Genomic DNA, 16,129 nt, shown 5'->3' on the forward strand with positions numbered 1-16,129 from the left:
TTTTGTGACCAATCTACTTTGTTGCTAGCTGTTTGTAATGCTACGTACGGTAGCCTGAGAGCTGTCCTCACATAATCGCATGGTTTGCTTTCACCGTAAAGTATTTTTGAAATGTGACACGCCAGCTGGATTAACAACAAGTCAAGCTGTGTTTTGGTGTATTGCACTTGTGATTTCATGAAAATTCAATATTTTTAGTAATTTAATTATAATTTGGCACTCTGCAATTCACCGGATGTAGCCGAAAATGATCCCGCTAAAGGGATCTGTGTGGCAAGAGGTTTTAATGTACATTTTTCTACCATGACGTTAAAAAGATAATTTGTCACTACGTCCAACTAGCCTCACATCCGCAGACTATGTCTATGGAGTCATGTGGGCACGGGGTTTGTTGATGTCAATATTGTGAACAGAGTTCCCCATGGTGGCGGTGTGATTATGTCATGGGCAGGCATAAACTAGGGACAACAAGTACAATTACACTTTATCGATGGCAATTTGAATGCACAGAGATAAAGTGACTAGATCCTGAGGCCCATTGTCGTGCCATTCATCCGCCCGCATCAACTCGTGTTTCAGCATTCAGGCTCCCAAGTGGAGCAGTGGTCGAGGGCACTGCATCTCATTGCAAGAGGTGTCACTACAATCCCGGGTTCAAATCCAGGCTGTATCACAATTGGCGCACAATTGTCCCAGCGTCGTCCGGGTTAGTCCTTATATATCTTAAATACGAATTTAACGCCTCTTAACTGACTTGCCTAGTAACATAAAGGTTAAATAAAAATATGATAATGCAGGGCTCCATGTCGCAACAGTGTCGTAACAGATCTGTATTCCCAGTCAAATGAAATCTATAGATTTGCCTTTCCCATGTGTGTTATGTTACAGCTGTAATGAATACTCAGGGAGAAAAAGGTGTAGATTCAAGTGTAGAGCGTGGCAGGTGTTTATTTCGCCTTTGCAGAAGGCAGGAATCGTGGTCGCAGGCAATGGTCATACACAGGTAGGCAAACAGGCAGATGAATCAAAACTAGGATTGAAGGCTATAACAAGTTCTGACAAAAGAGCTAGGAAAAGGCTTAGTAGAGTCAAAACGAACAATACCTCAAAAGGCACAAACAGAATGAACTGAACTAAATAAGGAGCTGATAAGACCAGGTCAGTAACGAACACAGGTGAAATCAATGAACAAAAAAATTAAAGACAGGGCTACGTTCAAGAATACAAAGAAACAGAACACAATGTTGACTAAGAAAATCAATACAGAACCTTACAGCAGCCTTGTTCTAAAATGTATTCAATTGTTTTTTTGCTCATCAGGAGGGCTATGGCTTACGATACCTGGCATCGGAGGAGGAGGGATAGGCTGGCGGAGAACAATACCCCATAATACCCCACAATACCCCATAATGACAAAGCGAAAACATTTTTAAAAAAATGTTTGCAAATAAAAAATAAAAAACAGAAATAACTAATTTACGTAAGTATTCAGACCCTTTGCTATGAGTGTCGAAATTGAGCTCAGTTGCATCCTGTTTCAATCAATCATCCTTGAGATGTTTCTACAACTTGGAGTCACCATGTGGGTAATTCAATTGATTGGACATGATGTGGAAAGGCACACACCTCTGTATACACGGTCCCGCAGTTGACAGTACATGTCAGAGCAAAAACCAAGCCATGAGTTCAAAGGAATTGTCCGTAGACCTCCGAGACAGGATTGTGTCGAGGCACAGATCTGGTGAAGGGTACCAAAATATTTCTGCAGCATTGAAGGTCCCCAAGAACACAGTGGCCTCTTAAATGGAAGGCCAAACTGAGCAATCAGGAGAGAAGGGCCTTGGTCAGAGAGGTGACAAGACTCTCTGGTCTGATGAAACCAAGATTGAACTCTTTGGCCTGAATGCCAAGCGTCACGTCTGGAGCAAACCTGGCACCATCCCAACGGTGAAGCATGGTGTTGACAGCATCATGCTGTCAGAATATTTTTCAGCGGCAAGGACTAGGAGACTAATCAGGATCGAGGGAACGATGAACAGAGCAAAGTACAGAGAGATCCTTGATGAAAACCTGCTTGAGGACGCTCAGGACCTCAGACGGGGGCAAAGGTTCACATTCCAACGTACAACATACCTAAGCACACAGCCAAGACAACGCTGGAGTGGCTTTGGGATGATGCTCTGAATGTCCTAGAGTGGCCAAGCCAGAGCCTTGTCTTGAATCTGATCGAACATCTCTGAAGAGACCTGAAAATAGTTGTGTAGCGACTCTCCACATCCAACCTGACAGAGCTTGAGAAGAATGGGAGAAACTCCCCGAATGCATGAGTGCCAAGCTTGTAGCAAGAAGATTTGAGGCTGTAATCGCCCCCAAAGGTGCTTCAACAAAGTACTGAGTAAAGGGTCTGGATACTTATGTAAATGTGATATTTTCGTTTTTTATAACATTTGCCAAAATTTCTAAAAATACAGTTTTTGCTTTGTCATTATGGGGTATTGTTTGTACATTTTTATTTTATTTTATCCATTTTAGACTAAAGCTGAATACTTTCCGAATGCATCTTATCTATTGTGTGTGTGAAAAGTAACACATACACTGACTGCACAAAACATTAAGAGGGTGAATGGGCAAGACAACATTTTTAAGTGCCTTTGAACAGGGTATGGTAGTAGGTGCCAGGCGCACCGGTATGTGTCAAGAATTGCAATACTGCTGGGTTTTTCATGCTCAACAGTTTCCCGTGTGTGTCAAGAATTGTCCACCATCCAAACGAACATTGAGCCATCTTGATACAACTGTGGGAAACATTGGAGTCAACATTAGCCAGCAATCCTACGGAACGCTTGACACCTCGTAGACACCTTGTGTTCTCATTTACAACTGCGACCTGGCCAAGATAAAGCAAAGCAGTGCAACAAAAACAACAACACACACATGGGATAAACACATGTACAGTCAATAACACAATAGAAAAATATATGGAGAGTGTGTGCAAACGTAGTAAGGTTAATAGGCCATAGTGGCGACATTTTGGAAATTAAACGTTGGGAGTTAAAGATGTGGAGATGATCATGTGCAAGCAGAGATACTGGGGTGCAAAAGAACAAAAAAAATTACAGTATGGGGATGAGGTAGTTTGGTGTGGTATTTACAGATGGGCTGTGTACAGGTACAGTGATTGGTAAGCTGCTCTGTCAGCTGATGCATAAAATTAGTGAGGCAGATATAAGTCTCCAGCCTCAGTAATTCTTGCAATTCGTTCCAGACATTGGCAGCAGAGAACTGGAAGGAAATGCGGCCAAAGAGGTGTTGGCTTTGGGGATGACCAGTGAAATATACCGGATGGAGCACGTGCTACAGGTGGGTGTTGCTATGGTGACCAGTGAGCTGAGATAAGGCGGGGCTTTACCTAGCAAAGAATTATAGATGACCTGGAGCCAGTGCGTTTGGCGACGAATATGTAGCGAGGGTCAGCCAACGAGAGCATACAGGTCGCAGTGGTGGATAATATATGGGGCTTCAGTGACAAAACAGATGGCACTGTGATAGACTACATCCAATTTGCTGAGTAGAGTGTTGTAGGCTATTTTGTAAATGACATGTCAAGAATGGTAGGATAGTCAGTTTTATGAGGGTATGTTTGGCAGCATGAGTGAAAGATTCTACCTTTCATTTTGGATTTTGTCACGAATCCCGCTTCCTGAGTCTGTGTTTGCCTGTGTTTCTGTCCTGGAGTGTGTTTCCGGTGTCCTGGAACGCACCCTGTCTGGTTGCCGGGCGAATTAGCTTGTTGGGAGATCTCCCGCATCTGTATCCCATCAGTAATCTGCACACCTGTCCTGATCATCACCTCTCCCCTTCAAAAGCTCTGACCTGACATCCATTCCCTGCTGGATCGTTAGCTATGAACAGTATGTTGTGCCATAGTATCAGCATCAAGTTGGATAGAATTTGTTTTGTTGTTTTTTACGTATTGCTTGCCTTAAACTTACCTCCGTTTGTTCTGTCTTCAGTTACTCACCCGGATCATTTACCCCATTCCCGCCTGGTCGTCGGAGGATTTCGCTACCTCATTGGATCCACCTATTTACTCCCATCAACTCACCACCGCTGCCTGCTACGCCATCTGGATATATCTACCCATTCACATTCACTTGTAAATAAATAATCACCTTCTTCCTACTCTCCTTGTCCTGGTCTGCTTCTGGGTTCGATTTTGAAAGAACGTGACAGATTTAATGTGAGTTTGGAGAGAGAGTTAACAATCTAACCAGACACCTAGGTATTTGAGGGCATCGATCGGTTGAAGAGCATATATTTAGTTTTTCATGCATTTAAGAGCAGTTGGAGGCCACGGAAGGAGAGTTGTATGGCATTGAAGCTCGTCAGGAGGTTAGTTAACGGTGTCCAAAGAAGGGCCAGAAGTATACAGAATGGTGTCGTCTGCGTAGAGGTGGATCAGAGAATCACCAGCACCAAGAGCGAAATCATTGATGTATACAGAGAAAAGATTCGGCCCGAGAATTGAACCCTGTGGCACCCCCATAGAAATTGCCAGAGGTACGGACAACAGGCTCTCTGATTTGACACACTGAACTCTGTCTGTGAAGTAGTTGGTGAACCAGGCAAGGCAGTCATTTAAGAAACCAAGGCTGTTGAGTCTGCCGATAAGAATGTGGTGATTGACAGAGTCAAAAGCCTTGGCCAGGTCGATGAATACAGCTGCACAGCTTTGTCTCTTATCGATGGCGGTTATGATTTCTTTTAGGACCTTGAGCATGGCTGAGGTGCACCCATGACCAGCACGGAAACCAGGTAGCATAACAGAGAAGGTACGGTGGGATTCGAAATGGTCAGTGATCTGTTTGTTAACTTGGCTTTCGAAGACCTTAGAAGGCCAGGGTAGGATAGATATAGGTCTGTAACAGTTTGCGTCTAGTCTAGACTGTCACCCCCTTTGAAGAGGGGGATGACTGTGGAAGCTTTCCAATCTTTGGGGATCTTAGACGATACAAAAGAGAGGCTGTTGACCGCGGTAGGGGTGGCCAGGTGGAAAGCATGACCAGCTGTAGAAAAATGCTTAGTGAAATTCTCCATTATCGTGGATTTATCGGTGGTGACAGTGTTTCCTAGCCTCAGTGCAGTGGGCAGCTGGGAGGAGGTTCTATTATTCTCCATGGAATTTACATTGTCCCAGAACGTTTTGGAGTTTGTGCTGCAGGATGCAAATTTCTGTTTGATAAAGCTAGCCTTTGCTTTCCTAACTGCCTGTGTATATTGGTTCCTAACTTCCCTGAAAAGTTCCACATTGCGGGGGTTATTCGATGCTAATGCAGTACGCTACAGGATGTTTTTGTGCTGGTCAAGGGCAGTCAGGTCTGGAGTGAACCACGGGCTATATCTGTTCCTGTTCCATGTTTTGAATGGGGAATGCTTATTTAAGATGGTGAGGAAAGCACTTTTAAAGAGCAACCAGGCATCCTCTACTGGCGGAATGAGGTCAATATCCTTACAGGATACCCGAGCACGGGGGTGGCATCATCATGTTGTGGGGGTGCTTTGCTGCAGGAGGGACTGGTGCACTTAGCAAAATAGATGGCGTCATGAGGGAGGAAAATTATGTGGATATATTAAAGTAGCGTCTCAAGACATCAGTCAGGAAGTTAAAGCTTGGTCGCAAATGGGTCTTCCAAATGGACAATGACCCCAAGCATACTTTCAAAGTTGTCGCAAAATGGCTTAAGTACAACAAAGTCAAGGTATTGGACTGGCCATCACAAAGCTCTGACCTCAATCCCATAGAGAATTTGTGGGCAGAACTGAAAAAATGTGTGCGAGCAAGGAGGCCTACAAACCTGCCTCAGTTACAACAGCTCTGTCAGGAGGAATGGGCCAAAATTCACCCAACCTATTGTGGGAAGCTTGTGGATGGCTACCCGAAACATTTGACCGAATTTCAACAATTTAAAGGCAATGCTACCAAATACTAATTGAGTGTAAGGGAACACCCCCCTGAAATGTACAAAAATGAATGGCACTGGACAAACCATATACACGGTGTCCAATACCACTCAATTCGGTGTCGTTTCATTCAAAGTTGATAGCAGATGCCATATGGCAAATGCCAAGTGTAACACTTTAAAAATCCAACAGATGGCGAGTGCGCTCCACCGTGATTTTTCATATTGCAAATGTAACACAAGTCAACATCCAAAAGTAAAATGTTGAAAAATGTTACACTTTTTCAAAGACTTATCACACCCTTAAAGTGCTTTTTTTTCAAAAGTATATATATTTTTTGTCAATTACATGTGTAAGAACTGTATGAATATACTTTTGCTATTTTTATTATTTTTTGTGCATTTGCAATATTGTGCATGCATATATATATATATATGTGTGTGTAGGGCCTTCGGAAAGTATTCAGACCCTTGACTTTTTGTTACAGCTTTATTTTATTTTACCTTTATTTAACTAGGCAAGTCAGTTAAGAACAAATTCTTATTTTCAATGACGGCCTAGGAACAGTGGGTTAACTGCCTGTTCAGGGGCAGAACGACAGATTTGTACCTTGTCAGCACAGGGGTTTGAACTTTCAACCTTCCGGTTACTAGTCCAATGCTCTAACCACTAGGCTACCCCGCCGCCCATTATTCCAAAATTGATTGAAATCGTTTTTTCCCCTCGTCAGTCTACACACAATAACCTATAATGACAAAGCAAAAACAGGTTTTAGAAATGTTTGCAAAAATATTACAAATGTAAAACTGAAATATAACATTTACATAAGTATTCAGACCCTTTACTCAGTACTTTGTTTAAGCACATTTGGCAGTGATTACAGCCTCAAGTCCTCTTGGGTATGGCTCTACAAGTTTGGCACTCCTGTATCTGTGGAGTGTCTCCCATTATTTTCCGTAGATCCTCTCAAGCTCATCTGATTTGTTTTGAGAAGGAGGCGACGCGAGAGGACGCGAGGATTACGCAATTGATATTCTCCACATGTCACAGCAAAAGTTCTCCTTTTGAGTGAGGTAGCTAACAAGTGCAAGCATGGTTAGCCTCTTCATTCAAGCCCTGGTATCCCGCTGTGACTGTATAGTGGTTAGTACTGTGTGTTGAGGTTGCAGAAACCACGGTTCACAGCCTGTCATGGTAGAAAGGCTCATTTTCAATGCTTAAAACATACTACTGTAACTGTGTAATTAAATCTGTGGCATTCTCTGTTGGGCAGTTTCTGTTGGGATTAAGATCTGTTGGGCAGTCTATGTTGGGGTTAAGATCAGGACTCGACAAACCATTTCTGTATGGACCTCGGATTGTGCACGGGGGGACATTGTCATGCTGAAACAGGAAAGGGCCTTCCCCAAACTGTTGCCACAAAGTTGGAAGCACAGAATCGTCTAGAATGTCATTCATTGTATGTTGTAGCGATGCGAGCGGTGTGGTCAGCATGTGAGACGTACAACGACAAGGTTTGAGATGACGTTTTTTTGCATCAGACAGAATGTGTTGACTCCAGCAGGAGGGAGGACCACTATTAGTATGCGTTTGTACTTGCCTTTAACCAGAGTGTCAAGTCGTTACAGCTCTGAAGTTCAAAAGCAATGTTATACAATTCAAAATGTTGGCGAGATATTTCAACTCTGTATGGCAAGTGTGAATGTCTGACTGAACGTTTGAGTCTGTTTGAGCTACAGCTCGCAGCTAAGGTAAATCTAATCACATTGAAGAATCCGTCTGTCAGATCGTTTAGAACCGCTACATTGGCGACACACAAAAATCAGGAAAGATTGTTTAATATGAGAGGCTCAGCAATGTTAGGATTTTAAAAGTTGTATAGTGTCCAACAGGATGTTCTCTTGATGTTCAAATAAATAAAATAAAATAGTACATTCGCTAAATACAACAGGTGTAGTAGACCTTACTGTGAAATACTTATGAGTGATTCTCCAGCATAGCAGAGTTTTAAAGTAAGACATATTAGCTAAACAAAAAAAGAAAAATAGTAACACATTAAATAACAATAATGAGGCTATATAAAAAGGGTACGGGCACTGGTACAGAGTCAATGTGCAGGGGTACGGGTTGTTTGGAGGAAATCTAAGGCAGCAGACAAAAATTCCTTTGTCATCTCACTATGGAGAACCAGCCTCAGAACATTAACATGCAATAAATGGACTTTGGGACAATAGGTTTCGTCAGCCACAATGGTGGTAATGACGATAGATGGTATATGAAAATGATTGTTGTTTTTGTTTAAATCAGGGAGAAAGAAACCCCACTGGTGTTCCCAGCCTGACCTTCACTGTTGGACCACCATGGAGAAATCAACCATAAGTTTGTGATGCCAGAATTGAGGTGGAAATTCACCACGAAGGACTCAGAAACTCAAAGTAAATGAAACCATCTTTCTTTGTTTAAAATAATTTGAGCAAGTTCTCATACATTAAGAATCCATGTCAGAGGTTCTTGAGTTTATTCATCTCGAGACCCAAATGAAAAATGTACTGTCCTCGAATGACCAATATTAGTAAAAGACATCTCTTTTGTGATGTGATTTTGCTAGACAGAGATGTGGGTTAAATTAATGAGACTGGTTTGATTCAAATAGGTGTGGGTGTTCACATCTGCAAAATATATATTTTCATTGGTGCTGTGGCTTAGTTGGTTAAAGTGCCTGTCTTGTAAACAGGAAATCCTGAGTTCAAATCTCAGCAGTACCTTTTCAAGCATTTTATTGTACACATTGGTGGAGAAGGTCAGAGGGGAGGGCACTCTGAGTGGAGGGCACTGAGGAGGATGCAATTGAGATATTCCAATGTCACGGAAAAAGGGCACTTTTTGAATGTGTAAAGCTCGACTGTTTCTTCACTTTATTCAGTACTCGAGACCAAAATGAAAAGTGTTTCGCCAGCTTGTGCACATTACTTTCCCAGGCTATGAAGGCTTTCCAAATCCACCTCTGGTAGCCAGCCGTGATCGTATAGTGGTTAGTACTCTGCGTTGTGGCTGCAGCAACCCCGGTTTGAATCCGGGCCACGGCACTGCAATGAAATTTCATACGGGTTCTTTATCGAACAGGTTAAGATTTACTCTGAAAGCATAGAAACTCTACCTTTTGACAAAGTTCCCCAGCATATCGTAGCTTAATTACTTGTTGTTTTCTTCCGGCGCCGACAGAGATGTCCGCCTCGCTTCGCGTTCCTAGGAAACTATGCAGTTTTTTGTTTTTTACGTGTTATTTCTTACATTTCTTACATTAGTACCCCAGGTCATCTTAGGTTTCATTACATACAGTCGAGAAGAACTACTGAATATAAGATCAGCGTCAACTCACCATCAGTACGACCAAGAATATGTTTTCCGCGACGCGGATCCTGTGTTCTGCCTTACAAACAGGACAACGGAATGGATCGCATGCAGCGACCCAAGACAACGACGCCGAAAAGAGGGAAACGAGGCGGTCTTCTGGTCAGACTCCGAAAAAGGGCACATCGCGCACCACTCCCCAGCATTCTTCTTGCCAATGTCCAGTCTCTTGACAACAAGGTTGACGAAATCCGAGCAAGGGTGGCATTCCAGAGGGACATCAGAGACTGCAACGTTCTCTGCTTCACGGAAACATGGCTCACTGGAGAGACGCTATCCGATGCGGTGCAGCCAACGGGTTTCTCCACGCATCGCGCCGACAGAAACAAACATCTTTCTGGTAAGAAGAGTGGCGGGGGCGTATGCCTCATGACTAACGAGACATGGTGTGATGAAGGAAACATACAGGAACTCAAATCCTTCTGTTCACCTGATTTAGAATTCCTCACAATCAAATGTAGACCGCATTATCTTCCAAGAGAATTCTCTTCGATTATAATCACAGCCGTATATACCCCCAAGCAGACACATCGATGGCTCTGAACAAACTTTATTTAACTCTTTGCAAACTGGAAACCATTTATCCGGAGGCTGCATTCATTGTAACTGGGGATTTTAACAAAGCTAATCTGAAAACAAGACTCCCTAAATTTTATCAGCATATCGATTGCGCAACCAGGGGTGGTAATCCTTAGTTCAAATCTCAGCAGTACCTTTTCAAGCATTTTATTGTACACATTGGTGGAGAAGGTCAGAGGGGAGGGCACCCTGGTTTTCTCACCAATCGGATTAGAGAATTAGAGATGATGTGAGGAGGATGCAATTGAGATATTCCAATGTCACGGAAAAAGGGCACTTTTTGAATGTGTAAAGCTCGACTGTTTCTTCACTTTATTCATTATCGAGAACAATATGAAAAGTGTTTAGCCAGCTTGTGCACATCACTTTCACAGCCTATGTAGGCTTTACAAAGCCACCTCTTGTAGCCAGACATGATCGTATAGTGGTTAGTACTCTGCGTTGTGGCCGCAGCAACCCCGTTTTGAATCCGGGACACGGCACTGCAATGTAATTTCAGAAGGGTTGTTTTTTGAACAGGTTGAGACTTACTCTGAAAGCTAAGAAACTCAGCAACTCTGCCTTTTGACAAAGTTCCCCAGCATATCGTAGGTTAATTACTTACACGAACTGAGTCATCTGCTGTTTCAGAGGTTTTTACCATTTTTAAGCTCTAGAGCCAAATGAGAAATGCAGTGTCCTCGAACGACCAACATTATGAAGAAATAGTGTATGATTCTGAATGTTTACTCATATCTCGTGACCCACCTATGACATGTTAATAACCGCTTTGGGTCCCAAATCATAGTTTAAGAATCCATGTCAGAGGTTCTTGAGTTTATTCATCTCGAGACCCAAATGAAAAATGTACTGTCCTCGAATGACCAATATTAGTAAAAGACATCTCTTTTGTGATGTGATTTTGCTAGACAGAGATGTGGGTTAAATTAATGAGACTGGTTTGATAAAAATAGGTGTTGGTGTTCACATCTGCAAAATATATCTCTTTCATGGGTGCTGTGGCTTAGTTGGTTAAAGTGCCTGTCTAGTAAACAGGAGATCCTGAGTTCAAATCTCAGCAGTACCTTTTCAAGCATTTTATTGTACACATTGGTGGAGAAGGTCAGAGGGGAGGGCACTCAGGTTTTCTCACCAATCGGATTAGAGAATTAGAGATGATGTGAGGAGGATGCAATTGAGATATTCCAATGTCACGGAAAAAGGGCACTTTTTGAATGTGTAAAGCTCGACTGTTTCTTCACTTTATTCATTATCGAGACCAATATGAAAAGTGTTTAGCCAGCTTGTGCACATCACTTTCACAGCCTATGTAGGCTTTACAAAGCCACCTCTTGTAGCCAGCCGTGATCGTATAGTGGTTAGTACTCTGCGTTGTGGCCGCAGCAACCCCGGTTCAAATCCGGGTCACGCCACTTCAATGTTATTTCAGAAGGGTTGTTTTTTGAACAGGTTAAGACTTACTCTGAAAGCTGAGAAACTCAGCAACTCTGCCTTTTGACAAAGTTCCCCAGCATATCGTAGGTTAATTACTTACACGAACTGAGTCATCTGCTGTTTCAGAGGTTTTTACCATTTTTAAGCTCTAGAGCCAAATGAGAAATGCAGTGTCCTCGAACGACCAACATTATGAAGAAATAGTGTATGATTCTGAATGTTTACTCATATCTCGTGACCCACCTATGACATGTTAATAACCGCTTTGGGTCCCAAATCATAGTTTAAGAATCCATGTCAGAGGTTCTTGAGTTTATTCATCTCGAGACCCAAATGAAAAATGTACTGTCCTCGAATGACCACTATTAGTAAAATACATCTCTTGGGGATGTGATTTTGCTAGACAGAGACGTGAGTTAAATTAATGAGACTGGTTTGGGTCCCAAATCATAGTTACCACACAGCGACAGCTTGGTGATACGCTCATCGAGTTTGAACTCAAACTTATTGAAAGTGTGTGAATTTCCAAAGGTCGCAACGCGCCTGTCCACTAGCTCCTCCCACACAGCTTTGACCCACCAGGCTTCCACCGCCACTCCGATCTTCTTGTTGGTGGCACCGTTGTTCATGCCGTGGAATTCAAATGAACTGCCTCCTCCACCACCGATCAACTGCAGTCTGGTTGCCATGTTAAGTGTGGGTGTACGTCACGTAACCTGAAATAGAAATTTGTACAGATAAATTTAAGAAACCTCCAACTCAAACTCAGATCTCATTCAGACATTCAAAGCACCAACAGGAAATTAAAGAACAAGATAAAAGGATCAAACAATAACTAAGGGATATAATGACTCATGGTTGGAATTAGAGGTTGAGCAACACATCAGTCTAGGGCAGGGCTCTTCAACCCTGTTCCTGGAGAACTACCCTCCTATAGGTTCACTCCAGCCCTGTTCCTGGAGAGCTATCCTCCTATAGGTTCACCCTGTTCCTGGAGAGCTACCCTCCTATAGGTTCACTCCAGCCCTGTTCCTGGAGAGCTACCCTCCTATAGGTTCACTCCAGCCCTGTTCCTGGAGAGCTACCCTCCTATAGGTTCACTACAGCCCTGTTCCTGGAGAGCTACCCTCCTATAGGTTCACTCCAGCCCTGTTCCTGGAGAGCTACCCTCCTGTTGGTTCACTCCAGCCCCAGTTGTAACTAACCTAATTATACCATCTACTGCATCTTGCCTATGCCGTTCGGCCATCGCTCATCCATATATCATCCATATATATTTTTATGTACATATTCATAATATGTACATATATGTACTTATTCATTCCTTTACACTTGTGTGTGTATAAGGTAGGTGTTGTGAAATTGTTAGATTAATTGTTAGATATTACTGCATGGTCGGAACTAGAATCACAAGCAATTCGCTACACTCGCATTAACATCTGCTAACCATGTGTATGTGACAAATAAAATTTGATTTGATTGGATTAGAATCAGGTGGACTAGATTGGGATTGGAATGAAAAAAATAGAGGACGGTAGCTCTGGTCTAGGGCGACCAAATCGCTCCACAATCCTCAGGTCACTGAGAATGAAGCATTCTTAAATTGCTCCTAACTCCTCCTTGTCCTCCACCCTCCTCTGATCTTTCCATCTTTATTTGCCTTGAATCTGTCACACCCATTCCTTCCTCCACAGCTAGGAACCTCAGTCACCATGGAGTCCCTCTCCCACTCCCAGCACCTCCCACTCTACCTCCTGCTGTTTCTCCTGATCAACACCATGGAGTCCCTCTCCTACTCCCAGCACCTCCCCACTCTACCTCCTTCTGTTTCTTCCTGAGTAACTCTCCTCAAGCACCATGCTGTTTCTTCCTGATCAACACCATGGAGTAACTCCCTTACTCCCAGCACCTCCCCACTCTACCTCCTGCTGTTTCTTCCTGATCAACACCATGGAGTAACTCTCTTACTCCCAGCACCTCCCCACTCTACCTCCTTCTGTTTCTTCCTGATCAACTTGGTGACTTATGTGTAAGGAAACATATTGTTGTATATGAATGTTACAAGATGCTACATTAGAATATGATAACCTTCCCTTTAATGATGAGTATGAATGTAATAGAGGCTACATCAGAATATGAGGTTGTTTATGGTGCTAAAACTAATCTCTCCAAACAAAGTTGCTGCTTTGAAATATCTGAAAGAATAAAGATTGAAATGAATTAATATATAACAATATTCTTTAAGACAGGCTAAACTATTCACAGGTATGCATTCATATATTATAACATAGAACAATATTCTTTAAGACAGGCTGCACTATTCACAGGTATGTACTAATATATTATAATATAGTCCAATATTCTTTCAGACAGGCTTTAGTATTTACAGGTATGTATTAATATATTATGACACTGTCTAATATAGAACAGGGTCTGTTAACTTTATCAAGTGTCCAATTAAAACTAACACTCAGATTTAGTCAAGTAACACCTAAAACCTGAATCATTCAAACTTCATTATTGAATGTAGATACAAGGGTTTCATTTTACTTACATGAGATGCTACTCCGTACTGTGCAAGCAATGCAACAGCTGCATCATTGGTAGTATAGTCATGATTTGTATTGCCCTATTCTTGAACTATGTGCTTTAAGACCCTAAATATGAATATCTATGATCACAATGTTGTGCCTCTCTTTTTTTATTTAATTTATTTCACCTTTATTTATCCAGGTAAGCAAGTTGAGAACAAGTTGTCATTTGCAACTGCGACCTGGCCAAGATAAAACAAAACACAGAGTTACAGGAATAAACTACAACACAGAGTGACACAAACACAGAGTTACAACACAGAGTTACACATGGAATAAACACAGAGTGGAATAAACTACAACACAGAGTTACACATGGAATAAACTATGGAATAAACACCAACACAGAGTTACACATGGAATAAACGACAACACAGAGTTACACATGGAATAAACTACAACAACACAGAATAAACACCAACACAGAGTTACACATGGAATAAACACAGAGTTACACATGGAATAAACTACAACACAGAGTTACACATGGAATAAACTACAACACAGAGTTACACATGGAATAAACACCAACACAGAGTTACACATGGAATAAACGACAACACAGAGTTACACATGGAATAAACTACAACACAGAGTTACACATGGAATAAACAACAACACAGAGTTACACATGGAATAAACACAGAGTTACACATGGAATAAACACCAACACAGAGTGACACATGGAATAAACGACAACACAGAGTTAAACATGGAATAAACAACAACACAGAGTTACACATGGAATAAACGAGCGTACAGTCAATTACACAATATAAAAAAGATAGTCTATATACAGTATGTGCAAATGGCGTGAGAAGGTAAGGCAATAAATAGGCCAAAGTAGCAAATGAATTACATTATAGCAGATTAACACTGGAGTGATAGATGAGCAGATGATGATGTGCAAGTAGTGATACTGGTGTGCAAAAGAGCAGAAAAGTAAAGAAAAGCAATATGGGGATGAGGTAGGAAGATTAGGTGGACTATGTACAGCTGCAGTGATCGGTTAGCTGCTCAGATAGTCGATGTTTAAAATTAGTGAGGGAAATGTAAGTCTCCAGCTTCAGCGATTTTAGCAATTCGTTCCAGTCACTGGCAGCAGAGAACTGGAAGGAAGGCGGCCAAAGGAGGTGTTTGCTTTGGGGATGACCAGTGAGATATACCTGCTGGAACACATACTACAGGTGGGTGTTGTTATCGTGACCAGTGAGCTGAGATAAGGCAGAGCTTTACCTAGCATAGACTTAGATGACCAGGAGCCAGCGGGTCTCGAGACGAATTACTTAGCGAGGGCCAGCAGACTAGAGCATACAGGTCGCAGTGTTGGGTGGTATAAGGGGCCTTGTTAACAAAACGGATGGCACTGTGATAGACTGCATCCAGTATTGGAAGATTATTTTGTAGATGACATCGCCGAAGTCGAGGTTCGGTAGGATAGTCAGTTTTACTAGGGTAAGTTTGGTGGCGTGAGTGAAGGAAGCTTTGTGGCGAATAGAAAGCCGATTCTAGATTTGATTTTGGAGTGGATATGGTTGATATGAGTCTGGAATGAGAGTTTACAGTCTCGCCAGACACCTAGGTATTTGTAGTTGTCCACATATTCTAGGTCAGAATCCGTCCAGAATAGTGATGCTAGTCGGGCGGGCGGCTGTGGGCAACGAATGGTTGAAATGCATGCATTTGGTTTTTCTAGTGTTTAAGAACAGTTGGATGCCATGGAAGGTGTGTTATATGGCATTAAAGCTCGTTTGGAGGTTAGTTAACACAGTGACCAAAGAAGGGGCCAGATGTATACAGGATGGTGTCATCTGCATAGAGGTGGATCAGAGAATCACCAGCAGCAAGAGAGACATCGTTCATATATACAGAGAAAAGAGTCGGCCCGAGAATTGAACCCTGTGGTACCCCCATAGAGACTGCCAGAGGTCTGGACAACAGGCCCTCCTCCGATTTGACAGACTGAACTCTGTCTGCGAAGTAGTTGGTGAACCAGGCGAGGCAGTCATTTGAGAAACCAAGGCTGTTGAGTCTGCCGATAAGAATACGGTGATTGACAGAGTCGAAAGCCTTGGCCAGGTCGATGAAGACGGCTGAACAGTACTGTCTTTTATCGATGGCGGTTATGATGTCCGTTTAGGGCCTTGAGTGTG

At 42.5% G+C, this 16,129-nt stretch overlaps 2 non-coding genes across 2 annotated transcripts; both read left to right on the plus strand.

Annotated features, from left to right (window-relative positions):
• Positions 1 to 8,652: 8,652 nt before the first annotated feature.
• Positions 8,653 to 8,726, plus strand: trnat-agu (transfer RNA threonine (anticodon AGU)). Its single transcript has one exon. It is a non-coding gene; the product is annotated as a tRNA-Thr (tRNA).
• Positions 8,727 to 10,943: 2,217 nt separating this feature from the next.
• trnat-ugu (transfer RNA threonine (anticodon UGU)) lies at positions 10,944 to 11,017 on the plus strand. Its single transcript has one exon. It is a non-coding gene; the product is annotated as a tRNA-Thr (tRNA).
• Positions 11,018 to 16,129: the final 5,112 nt, after the last annotated feature.

The sequence above is a fragment of the Oncorhynchus keta genome, chromosome 27 (assembly GCF_023373465.1).
Source record: "Oncorhynchus keta strain PuntledgeMale-10-30-2019 chromosome 27, Oket_V2, whole genome shotgun sequence".
In the NCBI taxonomy this organism is placed as follows: domain Eukaryota; kingdom Metazoa; phylum Chordata; class Actinopteri; order Salmoniformes; family Salmonidae; genus Oncorhynchus; species Oncorhynchus keta.